Source organism: Thermobia domestica, chromosome 17, assembly GCF_964235325.1.
Source record: "Thermobia domestica chromosome 17, izTheDome1.hap1.1, whole genome shotgun sequence".
Taxonomy (NCBI): domain Eukaryota; kingdom Metazoa; phylum Arthropoda; class Insecta; order Zygentoma; family Lepismatidae; genus Thermobia; species Thermobia domestica.
This window is the reverse complement of record NC_137470.1, coordinates 11705722-11730769: the sequence shown is the minus strand read 5'-3', so window position 1 is coordinate 11730769 and position 25048 is coordinate 11705722. Positions and strand designations below refer to the sequence as shown.

General features: G+C 36.1%; 1 protein-coding gene across 4 annotated transcripts in view; it reads right to left on the bottom strand.

The window, feature by feature from the left end:
* LOC145673741 (beta1,4-N-acetylgalactosaminyltransferase A-like) overlaps positions 1-24480 on the bottom strand; it is a 99733-nt gene extending 75253 nt beyond the window's left edge. The window contains exon 1 of one of the 4 annotated variants that reach the window (XM_081743484.1): positions 24364-24480. The gene's annotated coding sequence lies outside the window, so the exon portion shown is untranslated. Of the gene's footprint in view, positions 1-982; positions 1005-1112; positions 1447-1485; positions 1540-24363 lie in introns of those variants that run through there. The other 3 variants (XM_081743482.1, XM_081743483.1, XM_081743485.1) reach the window with 3 other exon arrangements.
* Between the last annotated feature and the right edge of the window lie 568 nt (positions 24481-25048).

The window sequence follows — 25048 nt, the reverse complement described above, 5'->3', positions numbered from 1 at the left end:
GTTGTTGTTGTTGTGTGTGTGTGGGTGGTGGGGGGGTTGGAAGATGCGGGTCAGTGGTATAGGTGACCCGGAAAATCCGAAAAACTGTATTATTTTCTTCTGGTCATCTAATAATACAGTTTTTCGGCTCTTCTGGATCATCTATATCACTGACTCCCATCCAGGGAAGGGGGACCGGTAATCTAAAACCTTGCCGCACCACGGTAGTACGTGTTTTAAAAGGCAAGACCCCTAACCTACATATTTTTAATGTTTTAAGCTCTTGGCAATTTTTTCTCCTAGACAATTCATTCATTTCTGATTCCGATTCAAAAGAACTAATTCCTCGCAACTCCTCCTTAAATGTTCCAAGGCACCCGTTCCTCCGAAACGGAACCGGTTTAGGAATCACGGTGATTCCTGCTGTCATTCTTTCACTAATTATTTTAAACATTGCTTCTTGAAAAAACGAAAAAAATATTATAATCCTAATTTTCATTGATATAGTAGTCCTGAACTAATCAATATTTCAAATATTCTATGTACAAAATAATAAACTAAAATACCGTACTACATCAGGAACGACGATATTTATTAATTCCACGAAGTTCGTGAAAACAATTTATAGAAACTTAGAACATTATATCGGAATTCCTGTAGCGGGAAGTGAAATAATGTATAAGTTTTTATTCATTTGAGGAGACGGTGGGTGGTTTTTTTTTTTTTTTTTTTAGGCGACAATAAGAAAGAAACTAGTGAAGGAATTACAATTTTTCAATTATTTCGAGCGCCGAAACTTGACCTGCATGAAAAACTTAACAAACGTGCTTTGTAGAAAATTAGGCGGGGGAATTAAAAAAAAAAAATCATCTTTTAACATTGTAATTTTCCGTGTAAAGTAAGTTCCAGGCAATTCACTGAAAGGTAAGACTTTGTACCTTCAGAATCAAACTCAAAATTATTGTATAAAACGCAAATTCGTGTATATACAGTAATGAGTTACATAGTTCATATGTATAGACATGGATTTATACGTGATATTGTGTTGTAGTTTTAGCAGAGTACAAAGTTTATAAACTGTGCTAATCTGTGCGCAACTGCACTCATGCAAATCGGCATATGGAAATACTCACGGACGACCTAATTTCCAACAAACCAAGGCTCATCCCTAACAATCAACAATATATTACTGAATTGCACTTCACACAATTGATTCTTATGTGTTTGTTTTCATATTCACATCACGAACATCATCCGTCCTTTTGTTTTCGTTTTATCTTTTACAGTGACAACCTTAGTTCTATTTATGGTTAAAAAAAAAAAAAAAAAAACGCAAATGATAGCCTCTTCCTTCCAATCGGGCACAGAAAATATTTCAAATTTAAATGTGTAATACAGTTCTCTAGGACATATAAAGCCTTTAGAAACTCCTTTGTCAAAATCAGTGTTTTGCTTAGCATGCATATAATGATTTCCACTTAAAAATTGAAGAAAATCGAGGCCTACCTGCAGCATGCCAGGCACCATCACAGTGACAGAAAGTGATGTGTTGAATTTATTCTATTTTTCTGTTCGGAAACGTAAAGTTTGCTCAGATTTCATACAAACGGAGCGGAGCATAACGCAACGCGAAACGTGAAAGCATCAATTACAATTCTTATTCCTATTTATCGCATAATATAACGCAGATTTTTGCGATAATAGGTATAATAATTATAATATATTTTTGTAAGCTTTATATTGTATTACGTTTCACATTGTTTTACTGCTGGCACAGAGTAAAGCCCGGTTGAATGAACGATAGTCTTACAGACACTTTCCGTACCGCTTTGCGTCGACGCAACGCGATATTTGCGTTTTAGTTTGTGAAAATCGGCATAGAATTATAATGGGAATTTCCACTAAAATACGGGTTTAATATTTAAAATCAAAAATAATTGTAAAACTGACAAAATTTTCCTTAAAATATTCTATGGAACACTTTTCAATATTTGGAGATATCAAGAAAGGAAACACCGTCCAAATCATCTGCGAGAAAAACGGAATTATGTTTTTTCCATGTCATAGGTGTCTCTGCACACGAATTCTGCCTTTCCCAGCATAGATAGTGTGCAAAACGGCATAAATATATCTTTGTACGATACAGCAGACAACGGATATCTATGTGTAAAATTAGATCAACGACATTAAATACATACTATAATATAATTATCGGTCTCTCGTTTCCTTCCACTTTCTTCATTCCACCATTTTATTCATTCTCATTATCACCTTCTACCACTGTCATTACCTTGCGCAGCATAAGCGTTAGAATTCAAACTGAAAAATTTAATTTCATTTAATTTTCTTCGGATATCTGTACTAATACGTATTTGAGGACAAATTCATTTTTGTTTGGTGGATGAATAGGTATGATTTACGACATAAACAAGCATTTTACGAATGATAAAAACAATCTATCAAAAGATTGCGATCTTGGCCAATAATTAGTTTTTGGATCAAGGGTCACAAAAGTTTGGATCAGGGGCCCCTAAATCGAGTTTTCGTATTCTTTACGGAATGAGCACATCATGAGTAAAATGATAGTTTGGATTTGGCTAAACTATATGTAGTTCTCCAGATATAAGTCATACAAGAAAATGTTTGATTGAATGAAATATATTGAATTTTTTGGATCAGAGGTCACAAAATTTTTAAACGATCCGTAAATCCATTTTTCATTTTTTTTTTTTTCGGAATAAGCACACCATACTGAGTAAATTGTTAGTTTCGGTTCGGCTATGCTTTATGTAGTTTTCAAAATATGGGGCGTACATGAAAATGTTTGATTGTATGAAATATATTTAATTTTTTGGATCAGGGTCCACAAAATTTTTGAACGCTCCCTACATCGAGTTTTCATATTGTTTACGGACAGAGGCGCCCGAAGAAAATTTTCTAGAGGGAGCCCATCTCCATGGTTGCTGTATTGCGTCTGTTGAATATATCCAAGCTTCGCACGGGGTCTGTATTTGAAAGTCAACGCCTGTGGGAGTATCACCATTGATCTCAGCGACCGCGTAAACTATGGTTTGATACTAATATCGGTCATTTTGGGCTACTTTTTTACATGTCTCGGTATCCCCTCCCGCTGCTGACTCCAGACCCGCATGCAATTGTAACTGAATTTGCAAGTTATCGCTAATGGAAGTGTCACCATTGATTTCAGCGACCGCGAAAACTATGAATTCAACACTAATATCGGTCATTTTCTACTACTTTTACATGTCCCGGTAAACGCCCCCCTGAGACCCCCCTGGTTCCAATTTTGACAAAAACATTTAACTCTGGTCTGGAGCCTGGACGAAGGTATTCGTGACTAAAATTTGGTAACTCTCGGTTCACTCGTCTGGTCTTCAGGCCACACACAGACAGACAGACAGATAAACACACAAACACTTTATTTTATTCATATTAGATTAGCTTAGATTAGATTAGATACTTATTTGCTATATTACGCATACATTTTCGTGAGCCAGAGGGGGGCCCGGAACCTGTGTTACAACTTCTCATTTGGTTGGCAACACTGACAAACTGGAGCACTTGGGAGAGGAATACGTCCACAGTATATTTTCTCCAATGACTAACGATGTTTATGCCACGTTTCATGGATATACATACAGTAGTACAGAAATCATCTTCCAGATTGTATTTACAGTTCGTTAACAACTCTGACCAAATGGGTACGTCAGGGTGCAAAATGATATTATCAAACCCTTACCCAAGTCACGTTCTAGCAATGAACCGGAAAAGAACATGATGAGCTCAGGCGCTTTTGTGTGATACATCTAAACATTAATTTTTATTCTGTCGAATATGCCTTACAAAATCAACAAAGCGGATCCTTATAGGGTCAAGTTGCCCGTGAATTGAAAACTTTTTCGTACTCCTCTTGACAAGAGCTTTCAGACGATATATACGTTTTCCCCAGGTACTTGGTCCCGGTATGGAATCATCTCTAGTGAGTAAATTGTTAGTTTCGGTTTGGCTACACCTTGTGTAGTTCTCAAAATATGTGGCCTAGAAGAAATTCTTTGATTGTACGAAATATATTGAATTTTGTGAATCAGGGGTCACACAATTTTTGAAAGGGCCCTAAATCGAGTTTCCACATTTTTACGTAATAAATATATCATACTGAGTAAATCGTTAGTTTTTGTTTGGCTAGACTATGTGTAGCTCTCAAAATATGGGGCGTACAGGAAAACATTTGATTCAATGAAATATATTGAATTTTGTGGATCAGGGACCACACAATTTTTGAACGACCCCTAAATCAAGTTTTCATATTTTTTTTATGGAATAAGCACATCATACTGATTAAATTGTTAGTTTTGGTTTGGCTACACTATATGTAGTTCTCAAAATATGGGGCGTACAAGAAAATGTTTGACTGTATGAAATATATTGATTTTTTTTTTTTTTTTGGATCAGAGGAAACAAAATTTTTGAACGGTCCTTAAATCGATTTTTCATATTTTTTTACGGAATAAACACATCATACTGAGTAAATTGTTAGTTTTGGTTTGGCTATACTATATGTAGTTCTCGAGCTATACGACCTACAAGAAAATTTTTGCCTGAAGTATATTGGATCTTTTGATCCAAAAATATACATATATTTCAAATTTAAAACATGTGGGCGATGTGATAGTGAAATAGTATATTTGTCCTATAAACTTTTGCAAGTATAAAATTATAAATACTGAAGGTAACTGTGGTGTTTATAACCTAAATTATACCATTTTCGATAGACTTTTGGGCACCACTTACATCATTTCTGCAGAAACCTGGCATGCGGTCGTTTGAAGTGGGCCGACTTACAGGGCTTTTCGAAGTCAAATTACTTCGTTAATATTGCATAATAAAAGATATATTTATGACGCACACTGTTTCTTTTTTTCTTTTTCTTTTTTTTTAATGTTGAAAACTCCATTGATTTCTGCTTGGTTTGGGATGGAGTAGCCAAACGAGGAGTGTTATGAAAGAATATAGTAGTTTTCCAGTAGCCATGTTAAAAGAAACTACAATGATTAGTATTGTAACTTGTACATTTGTCCCAGGAGTAGTCAGAATGACCTTCACAGCTGGGATACTGCGGGGTGGAAGCAGTGACGACGCCAGCTTTAATTTCTTAGGGGGGCAAAGGAGAGGCAGATACATTTTGGGGGCGGCTTTTTTCATACCAAAAATGATAGTTTTATTATGTTTGATTTACATTCCAGTACAGCATGTATTTCTTGTTGTTCGTATATTATATAATTATAAATTAAACTTATTTCAAGTAAAATTTGTAACTAACAAATAAAGTAACGCCTGCACATGAAATATTTTTCAATGCAACTTTTGATCGCCTAACTTAAATTCAATGACTTGCGTATACTACAAATAACACATTCGTTTATATCATACCTAGTTATATATTACGTATATATATGTATATATTACGAGTGGCTGCTGAAAAATTCGAAACTCGTAGTTTAGCCCAGAAAGAGTGTAGGTAGAACGATGAAATTGTAGTTTTGAAAAACGTATCTCTGTATGCATTACAAATACAAATTTTCATATTAACAACGAAATTCTTACTGTGATTTTCAGACCTTTGAAGTGATTATGTGTGCCCAATCAGCGAATTTCAGGAACATCGAGATTACAGCTGTCATAAGTTTTTTGTTCCATCAAGGAAAGTCACCGGAGAAAATTCATGAGGAAATCCGTGAAACACTACGAGACTCTTCTCCATTATATACAGTGGTGAAGAAGTGAGTGACATAGTTTCAACCTCGCGATTTCTCAACAGATAATGCTTTACATCCAGAATGATCAAATGTAGTGACTGTCCCCGAAATCATGGATACAATTCGTGATATTATAGTTGAAAATTGCAGAATTTCACTGAAACGTGTGTCAGAGGTTGTGGGCATTTCTCTGGAATGCGTCGGTAGCACATTTCATAATGACTTGAAAATGCACAAGTTCTCGACATAATGGGTTCCAGAAAATCTGTTAGGAGATCAAAAGAGCGAAAGAATGACAGGATCAAGGGAAGCCGTTTACTATTTTGACCGGAATGCCTATCAATTTCTATCATGAATTAAAATCATGAAATACCACTACAACTCAAACAAAACAACACTCAATGGAGTGTTAGCACTCATTTTCCTTTCGCCCCAAGAAGATCAAGAGGCAGAAGTAGACTGAGAAAGTATTCGCAATATTCTTCTCAGATAAGAATGGAGTCGTACTCATAGACTACCTGTCCAAGGGTCAGACATTTAATGCAGAATCTCTGCATTACTTACAAAAATTGAGAGAAAAATTGAAAGTGCAACACCGTGGGAAATGAAAGGAATTCAGTCCCTTTAGGGGAGTGCACCTGCCCGTCAAGCACTGGAAACAAAACTGACATTGCATGCACAATCCAACTCTCAATGTTTAGATATGTCTAGATCATCCTCCTTGTTCCCCAGATTTAGGTTCATCTAACATTACTTATTACCCAAAGTCAAATAACACTTGAAAGAACGTCATTTTAGATCTGATAAGAGTAGTGTTAAGAAAAGTAGTGCGAAGATATCTCCAGATTTGTTTAACTGGTCTTCAAAAACTGGAGCACTCTACAAGGAAATGTATTGAACCTTGGGAGAGAGGGGAGTATTTAGAATAACTAAAATTTTATCATTCAACGTCCATTCCTTCTGGGTTGGGCTACGAATTTTCAACAGCTCCTCGTACATTTCTACTCAATATGGTAGACGTCACTGGAACATTACTAGTAGTTTGAAGCAAAATAACTAAGGGAGCATTAGTACATACCAATTACTAAAGATAAGAGCTCTGACAATACATTTTATTGGGAGCTAATCAATTTAATTCCATACATTTGTTATTATTACCCTTTGCAGTAAAGAAAACCACAACTCTTTTTATCTCCTCCAAAAATTAAGCTCTGGTTATCGTAAATTAAGCTGTTATAGGATCATCCTATGAATATTAAATGCCTCGAATAATGTTTCAGAAAAGAACTATAGAACCTTTAAATAAAACAAAATTTGTAACTGGAAACTTCAAACCTGGATAAATACGCAGGAGTTATTTAATGTATATAATTAATGGTTTTGTCTTTCTTTTGTCTCTAATCAAAGTTGATCCAATGCGAAGAAAACAAGTCGACCAACTCTACTATTGTTGTATGCTAGGAACAATGAAAGTTCTGTTTTCAGCTGAATTTGATCTAGAATGTTACCTATTCTCAGTGTTAATTAAAAATCAAAAGAAAGAACTAAGATTGACCACAAAAGGCGCTGAAAGAGGAACACAGAAATATTTGTGTGTGGCCAGACGCTCAAAGAAGAAAGCTTGAGCCCTAATCTGCCACATAGCAAATGCATGGATAGTACAATTTGATAATGAGATTAATTATGATACTGACCTATAAAATACCATATGTAGAAATTTTTAAGATTTTAGGAGTCTGGGGGAGCAGTTTGAGTGGTAGTCAGGGGAATGTGAATAGCCTCCAGGGGGCGCTCGCGCCCCTTGCCCCCTCTGGCGTCGTCACTGGGTGGAAGGCAACGGGAACCACCACTGTGCTTTTCCCCAGTTTCCTAACAGCAGAATCATATGTATACTCATTTCTAGTGTTGTAAAATTTCCGGAAGTTTTGAACCTGCTGGTAAAAAAAAAAAAAAAAAAAAAGTTTTCTCCGGTTTCTCTCCGGAAAAATTGGGAAAATAACAAAAATCTTTGTATTAGGTTAGTTCTAGTAATTGAACAGTTTTCTTTTTCGAAAGCGTGAAAATGTAAGTTGAGAAATTTCAAAACTGTGAATATTTAAAAAAAGAATCATTCGAAAATAAAACTGTTGTAATTATTTCTGAAAATTAATAGTCTGCACTCATTTCCTTTATGTGCCTTTTAGTCGTTTGCTCCTGGTTGTGCATTAATTACATAACGTTTACAATTGCATACACATCTACTATTATGAAGCGTTTCTGTTGCAACAAATAGAGCTCTAGAATGAAACAGTTCTTAATGTGCCCTTTGATCTCGTTAAAGTTTGTTAATTTTAACAAAATTACTTCTTAAAAGAAAGAGCAGTAGGAAAATTTCACTAATACTCATGCACTAAGACATATAATTACTATTATTTAATATTCAAACATAGACTTTAATATAAACTTTATGTACAAAATTTTGTGTTAACAAATACCTGTTTTCTAGCGCGATAAATTATCTACATCTCTCTCTCTCTCTCTCTCTCTCTCTCTCTCTCTATATATATATATATATATATATATATATATATATATATATATATATATATATATATATATATCTTTCAATGTATATTATAAAATTGAAAGTTACTATGTTTGTGACTCTTAATCTCTTGAACCGCCCGACAGATCTCGATCAAATTTTCAACGTAGATGCGGTGCTGGGCTGGGAGTGTTTTTAGCTATATACTTTGACGGTAGAACTTAGGGTTGGGGGAGGGGGACAGAAAAAATAAATAAAACTTAATAACTCTTGATCCACCCGACTGATCTTAACCAAATTTTCAACATAGATGATGTTCAGATATGAGGTGTTTTTATCATATCACTTTAACTGTAGAACTTATGAGAGGGGGAGGGGAGGGGACAGATATATAAAAGTAAACAAAACTTATTAACTCTTGAACCACCCGACCGATCTCGATCAAACTTTCAACATTGATAGGGTTCGGGCGTGGCATGTTTTCTTCATTTCACTTTTACAGTGCAATGAAGGGGAGGGGGTGGGGGAAGATATATGTAAAAAAAAGTACAAATAAGTGACTGTCTTTACGTCTTCATCACGCTTAAACCACCCGACCGATCTTTAAAAAAATTAACATAGATGAGGTTCGGACATGAGGTGGTTTTTATTACATCACTTTAACGGTAGAACTTAGGAGAGGGGGAGGGGAGGGGAGAAATCTGTAAAAATAAATTAACTTAATAACTCTTGAATCACCAGACCGATCTTGATCAAACTTTCAATATAGATAGGGTTCGGGACTGGGATGTTTTCGTCATTTCGCTTTTACGGTGCAGCCTAGGGGAGGGGGAGGAAGGAGATATATAAAAATCAATTTATATAAGACTGAAAGTGACTATTTTTTTTTAAACTTAATAACTCTTGAACTATCCAACCGATCTCAATCAAATTTTCAAAATACATGAAGTTTGGATCTGAAAACATGTTTGCAATTTCACTTTAACGGTAGAACCTAGGGAAGGGGGTGGAGAGGGGGACATATAAATAAAAACTAATAAAACCTAATAACTTTTGAACCACCCAACCAATCTCGATCAAATTTTTAACATATATGAGGGTCGTGCCTTGGGAGTTTTTTTGTCGTTTCACTTTGACGAGCCAACGTAGAGAAGGGGGAGGGGGAGATATATATTTAAAAAATAAAATAAAAATGACTGCCTTTGTGACTTCATCACTTTTGAACCACCCGACCGATCTCAATCAAATTTTCAACATACATGAGGTTAGGGGCAGGAATTGCTTTAGGCTATTCAGTTTGACGATGCAACGTAGGGGAGGGGAAGGGGATAGAAATATCAAAATGATCAAAAATGACCGATATTAGTGGTTAATCCATAGTTTTCGGGGTCGATGAGAGAAACAGTGACACTTCTGATGCTGTTTTGAATCCAAGTTCAGCCCTGATAGTTGGGGAGGGGGAGGGTACAACGTAGGGGAGGGGGATGAACATTTAAAAATGATCGAAAATGACTAATATTAGCATTGAATCCATACCTTTAGGAGTAGTTGAGATTGACAGTGACAGTTCTGATGCTATGTGTCGCATCAAGGAGGAGGGGGAGGGGGAGCTATATATAATAATGATCGAAAATGACCAATATTAGTGTCTAATCCATAGTTTTCGAATCATTCAGATGAACAGTGACATTTCCGATCCGGTTTAAATCTAAAAGCAGTCCCGCCACTTGGGTGAGGGGAAGAAAGAGATATATATAAAAATGATTGAAAATGGCCATTATCAGTGTCGAATTTATAGTTTTATGGATCAATTAGATGAACAGTGGTACTTTCGATCCTGTTTTTACGTGATTCAAAAGGTGTCGAGGTAGCTGTAAAATCTGTGAGTTCGACAACATACAGCTACACCATTCAACCGATCATCTCTGCAAACGGTGAGTTACTTTCATCATTATTCATGGTATTACAGGAACCCAATGGACAATTTGGTCCTCGTGTACAGGGAATTATGTTCCGTCCTGCAAATGTGTATGTAGTGGCGTCACATTCAGGGAAGCTTACTAAAGAACACTTTCTTCTGTGGCTGCAGAATGTGTACTTTCCGCACACAAACAACGATAGTATGCCTCTGTTAGATTCGTTGACCGGACAGTGTGAGCGAACTGTGCGGAATGTCACACCAAATGGGATAGACTTAACATTTCGAATGATATCAAAGGGACTCACAGGTCATTTACAACCACTTGATGTATATGGTATTCGACTGTGGAAGCAGTTTGTGCGTCGATTCGCAGATTTACTGATGTTGCAAGGATATGACATAAATTTGCATGGTCAAAACAACATTATAAAGTTACAGTCACTTACACGTCGCCAGTTCTCGTCTCCACGATTTCGTCATGCTTTGCAGTATGCATGGTACAAAATTCTTAAAATTCTCAATATTCTTAAAATTCTTGTATTGGATTAAAGCCTAATAGTTTCGTAGAATCTCTAGATACTGTATGTGTCCGTCAAATAAATGTTTTTCTTGAATCTTTTATATATATCTACTACTATATTTATTATTATTATTATTATTATTATTATTATTATTATTATTATTATTATTATTATTATTATTATTATTAGTAGTAGTAGTAGTAGTAGTAGTAGTAGTAGTAGTAGTAGTAGTAGTAGTATCTGATATATTCATAAAATGCTGTACTCTGAATTGACCACCCACTCCAATACATCCCAAGACTTGACAAATTTCCTGAAAGGAGGCTCTGAAAGCCTTACCCCATATTCATGCTTTTTGCTTAATTCATGGCAGGCAAACCTTCTGCAGTCCAGAGAACAAAGTATATAAAATTGATTTAATATATCATCTCGCAGGTTGTCATTGTAACGCCTGGTGGACTGTAATTACTAATATATTTAGAGAAATGGAATGTGATATCACCCCATGTTCGAAGTGTCGGTCTGTTTTCTAACATTTGACAGCGTATATCTCAAACAGCGTAACTAGTTATGGTCTTCTTAACAGATGTAATTTAGTATTACGCTATCTTCGCAGTTTAAGGGAGTGTTTACTCCCTTCATTCCCCACGCTGGCCGATATAAAAGACACGTTTGTCCTACCTTTTATTTCTTCATCCACTGCACAAGTTTCAAGCAAATCAGCGTTATATGTTGCTAGTTACGGCCTTAGTAAATAGTGTCATATTGCCCTATGTTCGTAGTTTGGGGGACTGTTTAGCCCCTTCATCCTTCCCGTCGACGGGACGGGAAGGATGAAGGGGCTAAACAGTCCCCCAAACTACGAACATAGGGCAATATGACACTATTTATATATATAAACGTATGTCCTACTTTTGATTCCTTCAAGCATATCAGCATTGTGCATTGGTAGTTATGGACTTGCTAAATAGTGTCATATTGCCCTATATTCACAGTTTCGGATGCTATTTACCCCTTCATCTCCCACGTTGACTGATATAAAAAACACGATGTCTTACTTTTGATTCCTTTATCCACTCCAGGAGTTTCAAGCAAATCGTAGTGTGACACTTGGAAAACCGTGTTTGTCAGTCATTTTAACGAGAGAGTATAGAATTGCTATCATGATCTACATTTTGAATAACACTTAGTGGACACTATCTTCACTTTTGCTTGAAATGGGATATTTAGGTTTGAGAATAACGAAACAGGACAACAGCTAAAACGGGATGCTGGTTACCTTCGGCTCTTTAGATATGACAACCGCTCAAAAAAAGAGATATTATTGATCGTGCTGCTAATGGCGAAAAGTTGCTAGAGATTTTGGTTGTGATCCTAGAACTGTGGGAAAGTGGATGGAGGTGACAGGACCCAAGGAACTCAGGACCCAAGACATTCGTCGCGCATGCATGGAAAGAGGAGACGTAAGAACCTCTGTGTATGTGTGATCAGCGAAGTGACAACAACGAAAGTGGCCAAGCCAGTGGTGACAACGAAAGGTAGGACCCATGTAAATTATTTATCTTATATATAAAAGAGAACGCACAAATCCTTTGTTCCCTCATCACGCTAATACGGCTGAACCAATTTCTTTCATTTTTGGGGGGTTATTAGGATTTGGACCCTAGATGGTTTTTATCATATCACTTTAATTTTTAATTACCAGTGTCTTGAGATAATTGACCATTCAAGTGTCCATAACGTACAAATCCTTTGTTAGTTCATCATAGGTAAAAATAAACGTATTTATATGCAACCCGCATGACCGTGTCACTCGGCGGGTTAACATAAATGACAGGCGATATAATGTTAACATTTACTGGAATCTACTATGGTTTTTATCATATCACTTGAAAGCGAAAAAGTAAAAATTATCTAAGTAACAAAGTTTATTGCGTTCCGGGGTGACCGCAGCGAAGCGGGGTGAACGCTGCTAGTTCATATTAAAAGGAAAATTGTCCGCATCAAATAAAAATGCAAGACGTTTTCTGTACAAAAATTAAAGACCGGAAATAGGTGAGACTTCCAAGCATAATGTCATCGCATTGAGAATAGATATTATAATTCAAACTTTAGCTATCAAAGATTAGATTTCTTTAACCCTAAAGTCAGCCTTCATTGAACTGTAGAGACAATGGCAATTTTACTTATATAGTACATGATATTAGTAACAACATCATTCTCATTCAAGATATATTAATTCCTATATTTTTTGTCACTTATGAAGCACTAGCAGCGTTCACCCCGCTTCGCTGCGGTCACCCCGGAACGCAATAAACTTTGTTACTTAGATAATTTTTACTTTTTCGCTTTCAAGTGATATGATAAAAACCATAGAAGATTGCACTAATGTTAACATTATATCGCCTGTCATTTATGTTAACCCGCCCCGCTTCGCTGCGGTCACCCCAACCCGCCCCGCTTCGCTGCGGTCATCCCGGAACGCAATAAACTTTGTTACTTAGATAATTTTTACTTTTTCGCTTTCAAGTGATTTATAGCGCCTGTCAGTTATGTTAACCCGCCGAGTCACAGGGTCATGCGGGTTGCATATAAATACGTTTATTTTTATACCTATGATGAACTAATAACAAAGGATTTCTACGTATGGACACCTGAATGGTCAATTATCTCAAGACACTGGTAATTGAAAATTAAAGTGATATGATAAAAACCATCTAGGGTCCACATCCTAACAACCCCCCAAAAATGAAAGAAATCGGTTCAGCCGTATTAGCGTGATGAGCGTACAAAGGATTTTTTGTACGTATGGACACCTGATTGGTCAATTATCTCAAGACACTGGTAATTGAAAATTAAAGTGATATGATAAAAACCATCTAGGGTCCAAATCCTAATAACCCCCCAAAAATGAAAGAAATCGGTTCACCCGTATTAGCGTGATGAGCGGACAAAGGATTTTGTGCGTTCTCTTTTATATATATAGATGAAGCATAATTGCGGATAAAAAGAGATAAACTAAATGTAAACAAAATAATATGTAGACTTTTTAGTGGTTTGAATTGTACAATTTTTGATAAAAGATAACAATCTAAATATTCCAATTAGAATGTTTAAATTTATATGAAGTGAAAGTGCGTTATCTAAGTTATTGACAGGCACTCTTTTAATGCAAGATAATTAAAGACAAAGCTTGATACTTTTTTAACCCTGGAAAGCTAACATGTTCAAAAAGTTACGTTAAGGCTAACGTATCGTAAAATTTACGACTGGTTACAAAAACGTAACTACATACATATCTTTTTTACAAACTGAGACTTTAATGATTACAGTTGGTAAGAATACATATGAGTGAACATTTTTGCAGCCAGTTTGGTTGTTCAAACTTTTTCCGCGCAGTACACACAACATTTCCCAAGATGTTCTCCGCAGATCGGCCTGTTGCAGCGGCAGCAGTACATTGGCGACATTCTCCTCTTGGTTGATGGACAAATCCCACAAATTGTGCGAGTCTGTTTTTTGGACTGAACAACATTCTTTTCTGGCACCGGTATTTTCAGGAAATCAGAAATGGACTGCCTAAGTTTCCGGGGCAAATTTGTGTATTGAATCCGTTCTTGGAGAAATGGCTCAATAAGAGTGCCGTGAATTTTCATGGCGAATGTTCTTCTAGAAAGAGGCTTTTGACTCATTTTCACAACGTTGTGAACATAAATGAAGTAATTATTAACCAGGGTTATGTTTATCATCCCAAAGAAGACACACAAGGCCCATCGTTTGGTCTTACGGCTGCACGACACATTTCGTCCAGTGCATCAACGCCTCCTTTCGTTGCATTATAAGTCTCGATAAGGCCACTGTCACTAATACCCGTTTGATTCATTTTTTTTAACTTTCCTTGAATACACACTATAAAATAAAACCAAAACTTTCACTAAAATGTATCTCTAAGTTCACTCTAGAAGTAGAAAATAATAGTAAACAATATTTAAAAATCCAAGCGTTATTCCTAATGTATCGTAAATCTTACGACCGGCTAACGAGTTCATATAGAAATACAGTCGGAAAGTAAGCAAAGTAAATAGTGCCCAACAATGCAGGCTTAGTTGAAAACGGAACTCGCCGGACTAGTCCATTTTCGCCGGGCGAGAGGGAAGGAACATCAAAATAATACAACTCGCTCATAAAATTTACGAGACGTTAGCTTTCTCGGGTTAAGTATAATCAGTGTATTGTGTAAATTATATGAAATCACTGTTTGTAAAGTCATTTACATAGGAGTTGGTAACTGATTGAATTTATTTTAATCAATATGGTAATAGGAGCTTTATAAATAATCTGTAGTCGTGTCTCAATGAAAGTATTCGACGCAGAAAGCTTAAATGTTAAATTAGTAATTAGAAAAACGGGAATAATCTCACGATCAGTCATTTTTGTGTTAGAGATACGCAATCCGTCAATAAAACGGAACAGCTATTAGATTCTGTCATGAAAAGTATGTATTGGCAATAATCATGAAGTAGGCTAAGCAAAGCCGCAATTAATGAATTATTCTGATCCTCCAACCAATAGAGCGATCAGAAGTCTATGCGCATAGATTACACTAATGACGACAACCTACGGTTCAGAGTTGGCGTGGGTCAATGAAAACTTGACCCACGACCCACTGAGCCACCACAAACCAGACCCACTCTGACCTACCGTGACTCACTCCTCCAAGAACCACTCTCATCCCCTGTGATCTACTCTGACTCACCAAAATCCATCGCCATCAACTCTGAACACGATCCACGGCCTCTTCTGTACTGACTAAAGAGTTTACACTTGTAATAAAACAAGACTGTGAAATTGTCGCTAATCGGAGTTTGAATTTCTAGTCAATCGCTCAAGCACCACTCTGTTACAATAACGGTGGATCTGACCTTTACGATATAAAATGGTAAAGTTTTTATCAGTGAGGAAATTGAAACAGTTCGAGGTGGGGGGAAATTAGTGTGTGCCTAAAATATACTTGTACTAAAAGAGTATTCTTGCAAGTGTTAATTTCTGAACACATTCCAAAAGAAACTTCCATTTGCAGGAAAATATACCTGTACAATATGGAAAAGGTTATGGTTTCTCAGTTCACAGTATTTTTCTCACAAAAGACTTGAAAAATCAGTTTTTCATAGTGTATAAAGGTGCTCGGGTACCCTATGTGAGAGCATCTCCATAAAGTATGCTCATAATTGTAATTTGTGTAATTACTAAAACATCATGTTAAATTTAAGTTACAAATATGCATAATTACAATTATTATGAATATTCATTCAAAGTAGTTTACCTAAAGCAAAGAAGAGACTTACTAAAAATTAGGTACAAAGTTGAATAACACAAATAAGCCATTAGTAATACAAGTATACATTTTCCATAACTCGTAATTTTCCACCTTAAAACAAATCTGAAATCGGGTTTATTTCCAGTTGGTAAGTTTTTCGTGGTAAATCATCCGCAGCGGAATGAAGTCCATCCTTCAGCCAAGAAATAACTAGCTCGTCTACTTTGAGCTTATCTAGCGGTGGGCCATAAACATTGATGAACAACAAATTAGAGAATCTTTGAGCACTTAGTCTATTTCTAATATCAGTTATCTGAAATTTATAAGGGGGAAATCCCCGTTAGCACTCTGTCTTGGAAATTGATAATACTTCTACCCGATTTCTGCAACTCCTCATCGACAATCTACTTGTTAGACTTAAGTCTGATAACGATTTTTCTTGGTCAGTTTTGAAATACTCAGCAAGAAAAATCATCTCCCTATCACCATACATCTTTTCCATATCGACCATGTCAGTTGGCAATGTCGACTCATGGAGAACAGAAACTTCATCTACCACGCCTTCGATAGGGAATCTTGTGAATAAATTATCAATTAAAGCCTGATAAACTGATAATTTCTTATTTGTTTATAAATTTAATTTTTGTAATTACACATGAAGATTTGGTGCCATTACCAAGTTCCCTACACCGTCTAGAAAGCGAAATAGAGCGAGGTTCCTGGAAAGTGTTGAGAAGTGAACGGGAATTTCCCTCCTTCTTCCCCTTCAATTATCATATTGCTGCTTGCCATGTGCCAAATTACGATGAATTTCAATTAAATTATCATAGTATAATTATTTCCTTGTTGAATTATCGATACTTTTCAGTGGAAAAAAGGATGAAATTTGAAACTTCCAAATCAAGGTAAGTAGACCAACGTAAAAGGGGAAAAAGTGTAACATTTTCCATATAATTATTCATAAAATCCAAACTTCAAATTTCCGTGTAATTAAGCTTACAGTATAAATTTTATGCCTATTTTTCTCACAACTTTATGGGTTGATTGCCCTGTGCTGTAAGCGCTCCATATAATAAACATAAGCTTCAGCAATTATTATAGTAGAAAGCAATGGATATATGAAGCCAAGCACTGTATTTTTTGTTTCTGATTTTTTTTCTTAAATAACATCGATCGTTTTCGATCCTTTTTACAAACCAACTCACTACCAATTTTCCATATGCAGAAAGTGCCCCCCCCCCCTAAAGAATAATTTTTAAAAAATGTCAGGATGTTTATTTTCAATAAAGAGTTAATATACTGAATTTCAGCTCCGCAAGCTTAACGGCTTGTGAGATACTCATTTTTTTCGCAAAAAATCCGATCCTCACTACCTCCTTAGGATATTATGCATTATAATGAAAGCAATATAACATCCCAGTTTGGAAAAAAGACCTAATTATATACCAAAAGTAATTTCATTTGACTTTGCAATTTGACTGTGATGATCAGGCACGCATAGTTACATTAATTTTTTTTAAATAATTTATATATTACAGTAATTCAAAAATGTATTTTTTCCAGTAGTTAGCTCCTCTAAAAACTCACAGGTCTCGAAAGCCAAGTAGTAGTATAAGTCCTATTGCTATTAATACAATTAAAAATATCAATATCCAAAAGTACCTGAAGTTCTTTTTTCACTTGGTTAGATTTACTCACCTCAGGTAAGTAGACAGAAACAAATGGAAAAGGAAGGGAAATGAAGATCTTGAAAGTAAAACGAAGACAAATTTACCAGTCTTCAGAAGATACTGTCAACAATTCAGTGAGCAGAGTGGTCGGTAGATCATACTGACTCGGTGTGTCGCAGTGGGTCATGGTGGGTGATGGGTCGCAGTGGGTGGTGGGTCACAGTGGGTCACGGTGGGTCATGGTGGGTGGTGGGTCACAGTGGGTCGCATGCTATTGACCCACGACTCACTGACCCACTCAGAAAACTTGACCCACTGACCCACCGACCCACTGACCCACTCCATCTCTGCTACGGTTATAGGCGTACGTTGCAACATAAGAAAAACCCTGGAAAATATATACACTTGTCTGAAAATTCTTTTTAAAAAGACGTCTTTGCATTTATTATGTATATTTGAGTATTAATGGTATTCTGTGTATGTATACATGCCTATATTTATGATTTATCTATGTATATTTGTGTCTTGATATCTTTCCGTATTCGCGAATATGTGTACATATATGTCTTATGCATGGTTAAATCACAATATTTAATCGCATTGATATTATGTATGATGTATTCTTGTTGTTTATGTTAATATCAAATTTAATATCAGGTGTAATTATCTCCAATTCTCAGTTATAATTAGAAACGATTAGAAGTCCGACATAGGTTTACTTAGTTTCTTTCGCTCATTCTACTTTTCTTTCAAACTTTTCACTAAATCCTAAATCAAAGTCATGATTTATTTCAACTTATTTCGACTTATTTCCACGTATTCCAACTTATTCTGAACTATTCCACTATATATATATATATATATATATATATATATATATATATATATATTTCTTTATTTCGCTTAACTTATATCGTAAGTAATTAAATTCAAACTCCATCAAACTATACAAATCTTAAATTCATAATTTTAGGAATATTATTAGTCATGAAGCATCAGCTGATCGACGCTAATCATATGTTTATTATCCAATGGTACGCAAATAAGTATTTTCAAATGTAAGGTTGTAGATTAACCAGCTCGTATTGTGCATAGTGTAAAGATTTCTCGGGTAGAGCAATAAATGTACTCGGGATTTTGACTTTTCCATTCACCTTTTATTATAAAAAGTTTATGTACACAAATAATAAGAAATTCCACTAATATTAGGTAAGATTAGATGGGAGCCCGGTGACCAAGCGTCGTGAGAGGGGTGTAGATTAGGTATCTCTCTCTCGGTGACCGTGCGTCGTGAGAAAGAGGAAAGGAACCCGGTGACCAAGTGTCGTGGGTATAAGGATAGGTACCTCTCGGTGACCAAGCGTCGTGAGAGGAGTTTTAGGTGTTGTGATCAATCCGGGAAGATTGATGTTGGTCGAGGTGTGCAGGTCCTTTTTATTCTGTCTTGTCGGCTTCCATCGTCGATTCTCGTCCTTCCGATTGTTGGAGATGGTGATCGACTCCTCTTCGGGAACGTCGTCTGTTTGTTTGTGTTTATTATCAATACATGTAGTTCACACGTGGTTATTGCAATAGTACCAAATAGTACCTTACAATAGTTACAAGAGGTCATTATGTAAGAACAATCAATCGTAAATTTCAGGTAGAACGGTTTATGGATATCGATTTTACTAGTTTGTTTATCTATGTCAAGTTACTTATAGTAATTCATTCAAGATATAGATCAAGAAAGAAGACAGGGATGTAATTCACTTAAATTAATTTTGGTGCTAAGGGCTTCTGTCTTACTCTTCATATCTGTCATCAGAATACTCCAAATTCAGTGTTAATTTTCATCCTACTCGATTTTTAAAAAAATACTTTTTTATTTAAACATTTTTGTTTGTTTTTACTCATTAAAGCTTTCATTGTTTTGTTAACCTAAATTCGTGAAATTTTTCTTTCATAACAAATTGTATCCCTAACCTCAAGAATAACATTTTTTTTAGAGTCTGTTAGGCTAAACTATTAAGGCAACGTAGGCAATTTTCAGCTTCTATCTACCATGGACTGAATTGAACTGATTTTCATGATTTTCAATCAAAATTTCAAATTCAAAATGTTTATTTCTTGCAATATTATTATTATTATTATTATTATTATTATTATTATTATTATTATTATTATTATTATTATTATTATTATTATTATTCAATTTTTAATGGGAAGTGAAAATCAGTCTAGTTCGTCCCAACAAACCTAAAATTCTTTCTCAGCAATGCAGCATGTGAATACACGGATACAGGTGCGAATAAAAATAAATTTTCATTTGCTCTCGGTTTAGGGAATCTTATTTCCCTAAAGCCCTGGGATACCGCGGGGAGATAGGATTTTCAAACCGTGAAATCAGTCCTCATCGAGTCGTAAAACATTTTAATTCAAAGAAGGGAGACTTCAACGGTGGTGCACATGATAGCAATGGTGACACCCGGAGTACGAACCCAAAAGCCCCACTCAAATAATTTTTTAACGTTTACACATTTGGCGTTCCGAACAACCACCCCCGTACATTTCTCTCTCTCTCTCTTTTAATTTTTAATTTTTACAAATTTGACGGCCCAAACAGGGTTCTCTCTCTTTTAAATTTTTAAATTTTTATAGGGGGAAGAGCTCAAACCACAAAGGGTTGATCTGCACCCCTGATGCAACGTAAACATAGTTTATAAATGTAATATGCAAATAGACGGGACCAATTAATAAATTTAATATCAGCATCAGTGTTTTTTCAGGCATGTTTTTGGGGGACAGTGACTCCGGAATTCTGAGAGTGCCCCCGGCGGAGATTTCAGAATGTAATAAATAAATAAACATATTCCGCCTTATGCAGAGTCGTTTTGACAAATGATTAGCGTCATGCTAAACGCCCGACTTCTGCAGGAAGCAAATATAAATCGAACGTTTTAGTATGGTACTAATCACATGTCAGAATGTCTCTGCATATGACCCATTAATATTTCTACTTTACAAGCTGAAGCTGAAGCTATTGCTTTTTTCATATTAGAGATTAGGTGGTACCGTTTGTCTGTATCTGCTAACCTTGAATACGTAAGTGACAATTGAACTTCTTGTTGCGCATAATTAGAAAAAAATAAGACAAGTAGCTGTATGCTTTGTTAATACGTAGTTTTAGAGCCCCCCAGCCAGGGGTGTAGCCAAGGGGGGGCCCATCGGGGCCGGGCCCCCCAAATGGTTTCCTGCCCCCCCCCAAATGACCAGCTTTTAAAACATCATAGTAAAATTATCTCGCTTCATTCATTTAAAAGTAACAAAGTTTATTGACAATTAATAATTTATGGTAAAATAGTATAGAAAAATGTTGTTTTTCCATACCGATCGAAAAATAGTATAGTATCTCTTCCTTATACCGATCGAAAAATAGGATACCTTTTTTGTGACAGCAGATAACACAATTTACTGCGATTTATATTTGACAGTTTGAAGACAAACGTTTTAACAAGGCACTACAAATACAGCCATAAAACAAAGGTACTAAACTGATTTGTAAGTACAGTATATTTTTATATGCTTTAACAATGTTTTAAAAGACATAGAGGATGGAAAATTTGGTGAGAAACAATGTTTTTATTCAATTTGGATTTCATTCGCTCTCTCTTTTATTTCTACTCAATGTAGTAATATATATATATATATATATATATATATATATATATATATATATATATATATATATATATATATATATATATATATATATATATATATTACTCACGAATAATAAATAAATATTCTCGTCAGGAAACCGTAAAGAAATTAAGTGAAATTTCAAAGAAAATCGATCTTGTGTAGGTAAGTTCTGTATACAAGGTCTTAAATTTAAATATAAAAGTAACCAAGAAAAGTTTTGTTGCTTTTTCACCCACCACCTTCGAACATCGATATGCCACCTAACCTGGAAGATCAAAAATAGTCCCCATCAGCATCGACGACCTTCTTAAAACGTTCTGGAAGCCCATGGAATCCATCGCGGTAGAACTTGGTGGGCCGTGAAACGAAGAAAGTATCAGGTGCATTTTGGACTTTTACTAGGGATTTGAACTGACGTCCTCTAAGGTGATTGTCCAAAGAATGGAGCAGGTGATAATCGGACGGTGCAATACCCGGGAAATATAGTGGTTGCAATATTGTTTCTCATCCAAGGCGGAAAATAGTGTCCTGAGTCATCCTAGCCACGTGGGACTTAGCGTTGTCCCGTAAACGAGGACCCATTTTCAATTCAGAAGTGATGGCTCCAGAGTTTTGAGTTTTTGTTGAGCACAGCTCAACTGCTGACACTACACAGTTGCATTGATACTCTGACCAGCTGGTAGCAGTTCCCGATGCACGATGCACCAAACACACAGAGGGACTTTCTTCTGGTACAGTGCTGGTTTCGGCTGATTTGAAATCGGTTTATGGGATGCTAACCAATGATGACGGCGCCGTGGAGCTTCGTATAAAACCCACTTTTTGTCACATGTCAACGCCCTGTCCAGAAATGGCTCCGAAACAGTAAATAAACACAGGCGACTGCCGCGTTGCCTTCTGGCCTGGGGTCAAAACATGTGAGACCCATCGACCCAACTTGTAGTGCTTCCCAGGTTGATGGATGTGCTGCCGAATGGTTTCTCCACACACTGAATTGTAGTCCCAGTTCCTCTTTGTACATGTGTTGGTCTTCTGGCATGTGGTGTTTTCGGGTGTTTCGTCATCGTCCTTAAACTTGTTAAACCATCGCTGCACTGTCCGCGTCGTCACGACACCCTCACCAAAGACCTGGCATATCTTCTGTCCTGCTACAGCGGCGTTTGACCTCCATTTGAACTCGTTGAGCATACATGCTCTTATGACGCTCTGTGGATGTCCCATATTAACTCTGTCTTTACGCAAGTTCACGGTGTATTTGAATTGCCACAATCAGGTAGTATGTTGAATATACCCACACTAATAACTGACGTTCGCCTTATCTCCACTCGCATTCAACTCACGGTGTGAGGTTCAATTCAACACAGACCTCCACGAAAAGAACAGAACTTTCTTGGTTACCTTTATAGTTCTGCACAAAAGTATAGCGTTTGGTCCTGGGCAGTAATTCTTGATTAAGCATAATAAAAACTATCTTGAATATAATTTATGGATAATAATAATAATAATAATAATAATAATAATAATAATAATAATAATAATAATAATAATAATAACAACAACAACAACAATAATAAGCTAAAATGGTGTTTTTAGTTTTCCAGAGAGAAACCAAAATTTTTCTTTCTTTCAGGCCTCAAAAACATTACCAGCAACACATTTTTTGGGGGCTTTGTACTATGTAGCTGCCCCCCCCTCAAAAACGACGGCCCCCCCTACACAAACCTGCTGGCTACACCCCTGCCCCCAGCACATGTTGTCTGAAAGAAACACTGATCATCATGAAGTTAGATTCGAACAGCAGATGGTTATTATACATTATTTTCATATATATCAATTTTGTAGTTTATACCAGTGTTTGGCCGCTCTTCTTAACTTGCTGCTCCGTGAAATGCACGAGTTGAACACAGGGGCGGCGATTAGGGGGACCGAGGGAGTACAGTTTCCCCCCCACTTTTTTGAAGTGACCCTTTAATGTGTATGGTTTTCATTTGGAAATGTAACGTTTCTGTATGTATTGCTGGTTCATAGAAAAAAAATGGTGCCATATATTTGCCGTTGCGTGAGTACGTGTTGGTTATTTGTCTTCCCTTGGAGTTAAGAAAACTACAGGAATTGCGTTTTACTTGCAATTCAAAGCAATTAAGATTGCAATCCCGTATTTCTTTAAACGTCGTAGCTTATTCTTGTAGTATTTACTGTCTTTCATTTTTTAAGAGCAATAATATACATTTAATGGCATGTGTGGAATTAAACATATAAGTTGTTCATTAATCCCCAGTTTCAATATAGTTTCTTCAAAATAAGCCTCATTTATTGCTATGATTAACATTATTCTTTCTATTTATTTGTTTTGCAAATTTGTTATTAAATAATCTGATCACACAATTTTCCAGGAAGAATTTTAAAATGTTCATGAGCAAGGAATCAAATCTCTTCTTACATTTTCGTTGTTTAAGAGTACAAAGGGCTAGTACCAGCATGCGTGGTTCTTGTCCATGTACTTAATATAATATGAAATTTAACTGAAAAAAGAGAGTATCCTATAATTATACAAACTTTCGTCAAAAAAAAAGAAACAATCAGGAAAACTAACATTGATATACAAATATTCAGATTATGTCTTGCCCCCCACACTTTTAAGGTCCAATCGCCGCCACTGGTTGAAATATGGTCCTTCCTACTCAAAGTTACTTCAACAGTGAAATAATTGTGGAATTTATTGTGCGGAATCTCTAGGCATCAAATTTTATTCCTTCTCTTTGATGTATTGCAGAGCTAGACTCTCTACCTAGATATTTATGTGTATGTAGTCTTGGAAGGGGTCTAGACCCGATGGGACACCTTTCCCCTTGAGTGCGCCGCTGACGAGAGTATTTTCTGCTTTAACTGTAAATCTAAATGTAAACTTACCTCAAAACAAACTAAATTTTTGCTCATAACTTTCATGCAATCAGTAACCTCTTTCCTTACCACGTTATCATATCACATGCCACCAGCATGTTAATGGCATCAACTCCCAGCATTCTTTGTATCCAGATATACACTTTAATAGCACAAACAAAATTTCACTTCAAAAACACGACTATTACACACACGTTTACTATTGACACTCAAAACATCAAAGACTTCTTAAACAAGGAAATTGTTCGTTTATGAGATCAGCAAATCGCTTTGGTGACGTTACACGGTTATCATTACCATATGACTCAACTGGTCAGTATGTATGTATTACTACTAATCCTTAAAGCTCACACTCACGTGCTAATGCGGAAAATACTGGTGGTCGCAAGGTAGCATTTATTACGGCCCATGAGTTCATCTATACAACTTCGTTGATGCAGTTAACAAAGTATTACGTTAGATATTATTTTTTATTATTATTGCTTTTAGGGACTAGGGTAGTGACTACAAAAAAAGAATTACAGCCAGGGAGAGCTGCTGAATTTCCTGAAGGACAATTGTCGTTATCTAACTGACACCTGCTGTCAAGCTACACTGGCTAACCTGGCAAGCGTCCTTGTTAACGTATTACTGCAAGGTTGTTACGAGCCAATTCCCTTGCATTTTTTTCAGGTGTCACTCAAAAGAGCACAAATGACTACACCATTAAACGACGCTTACGGTGACACAACTGACGTCCTATTAGTTCAAATGT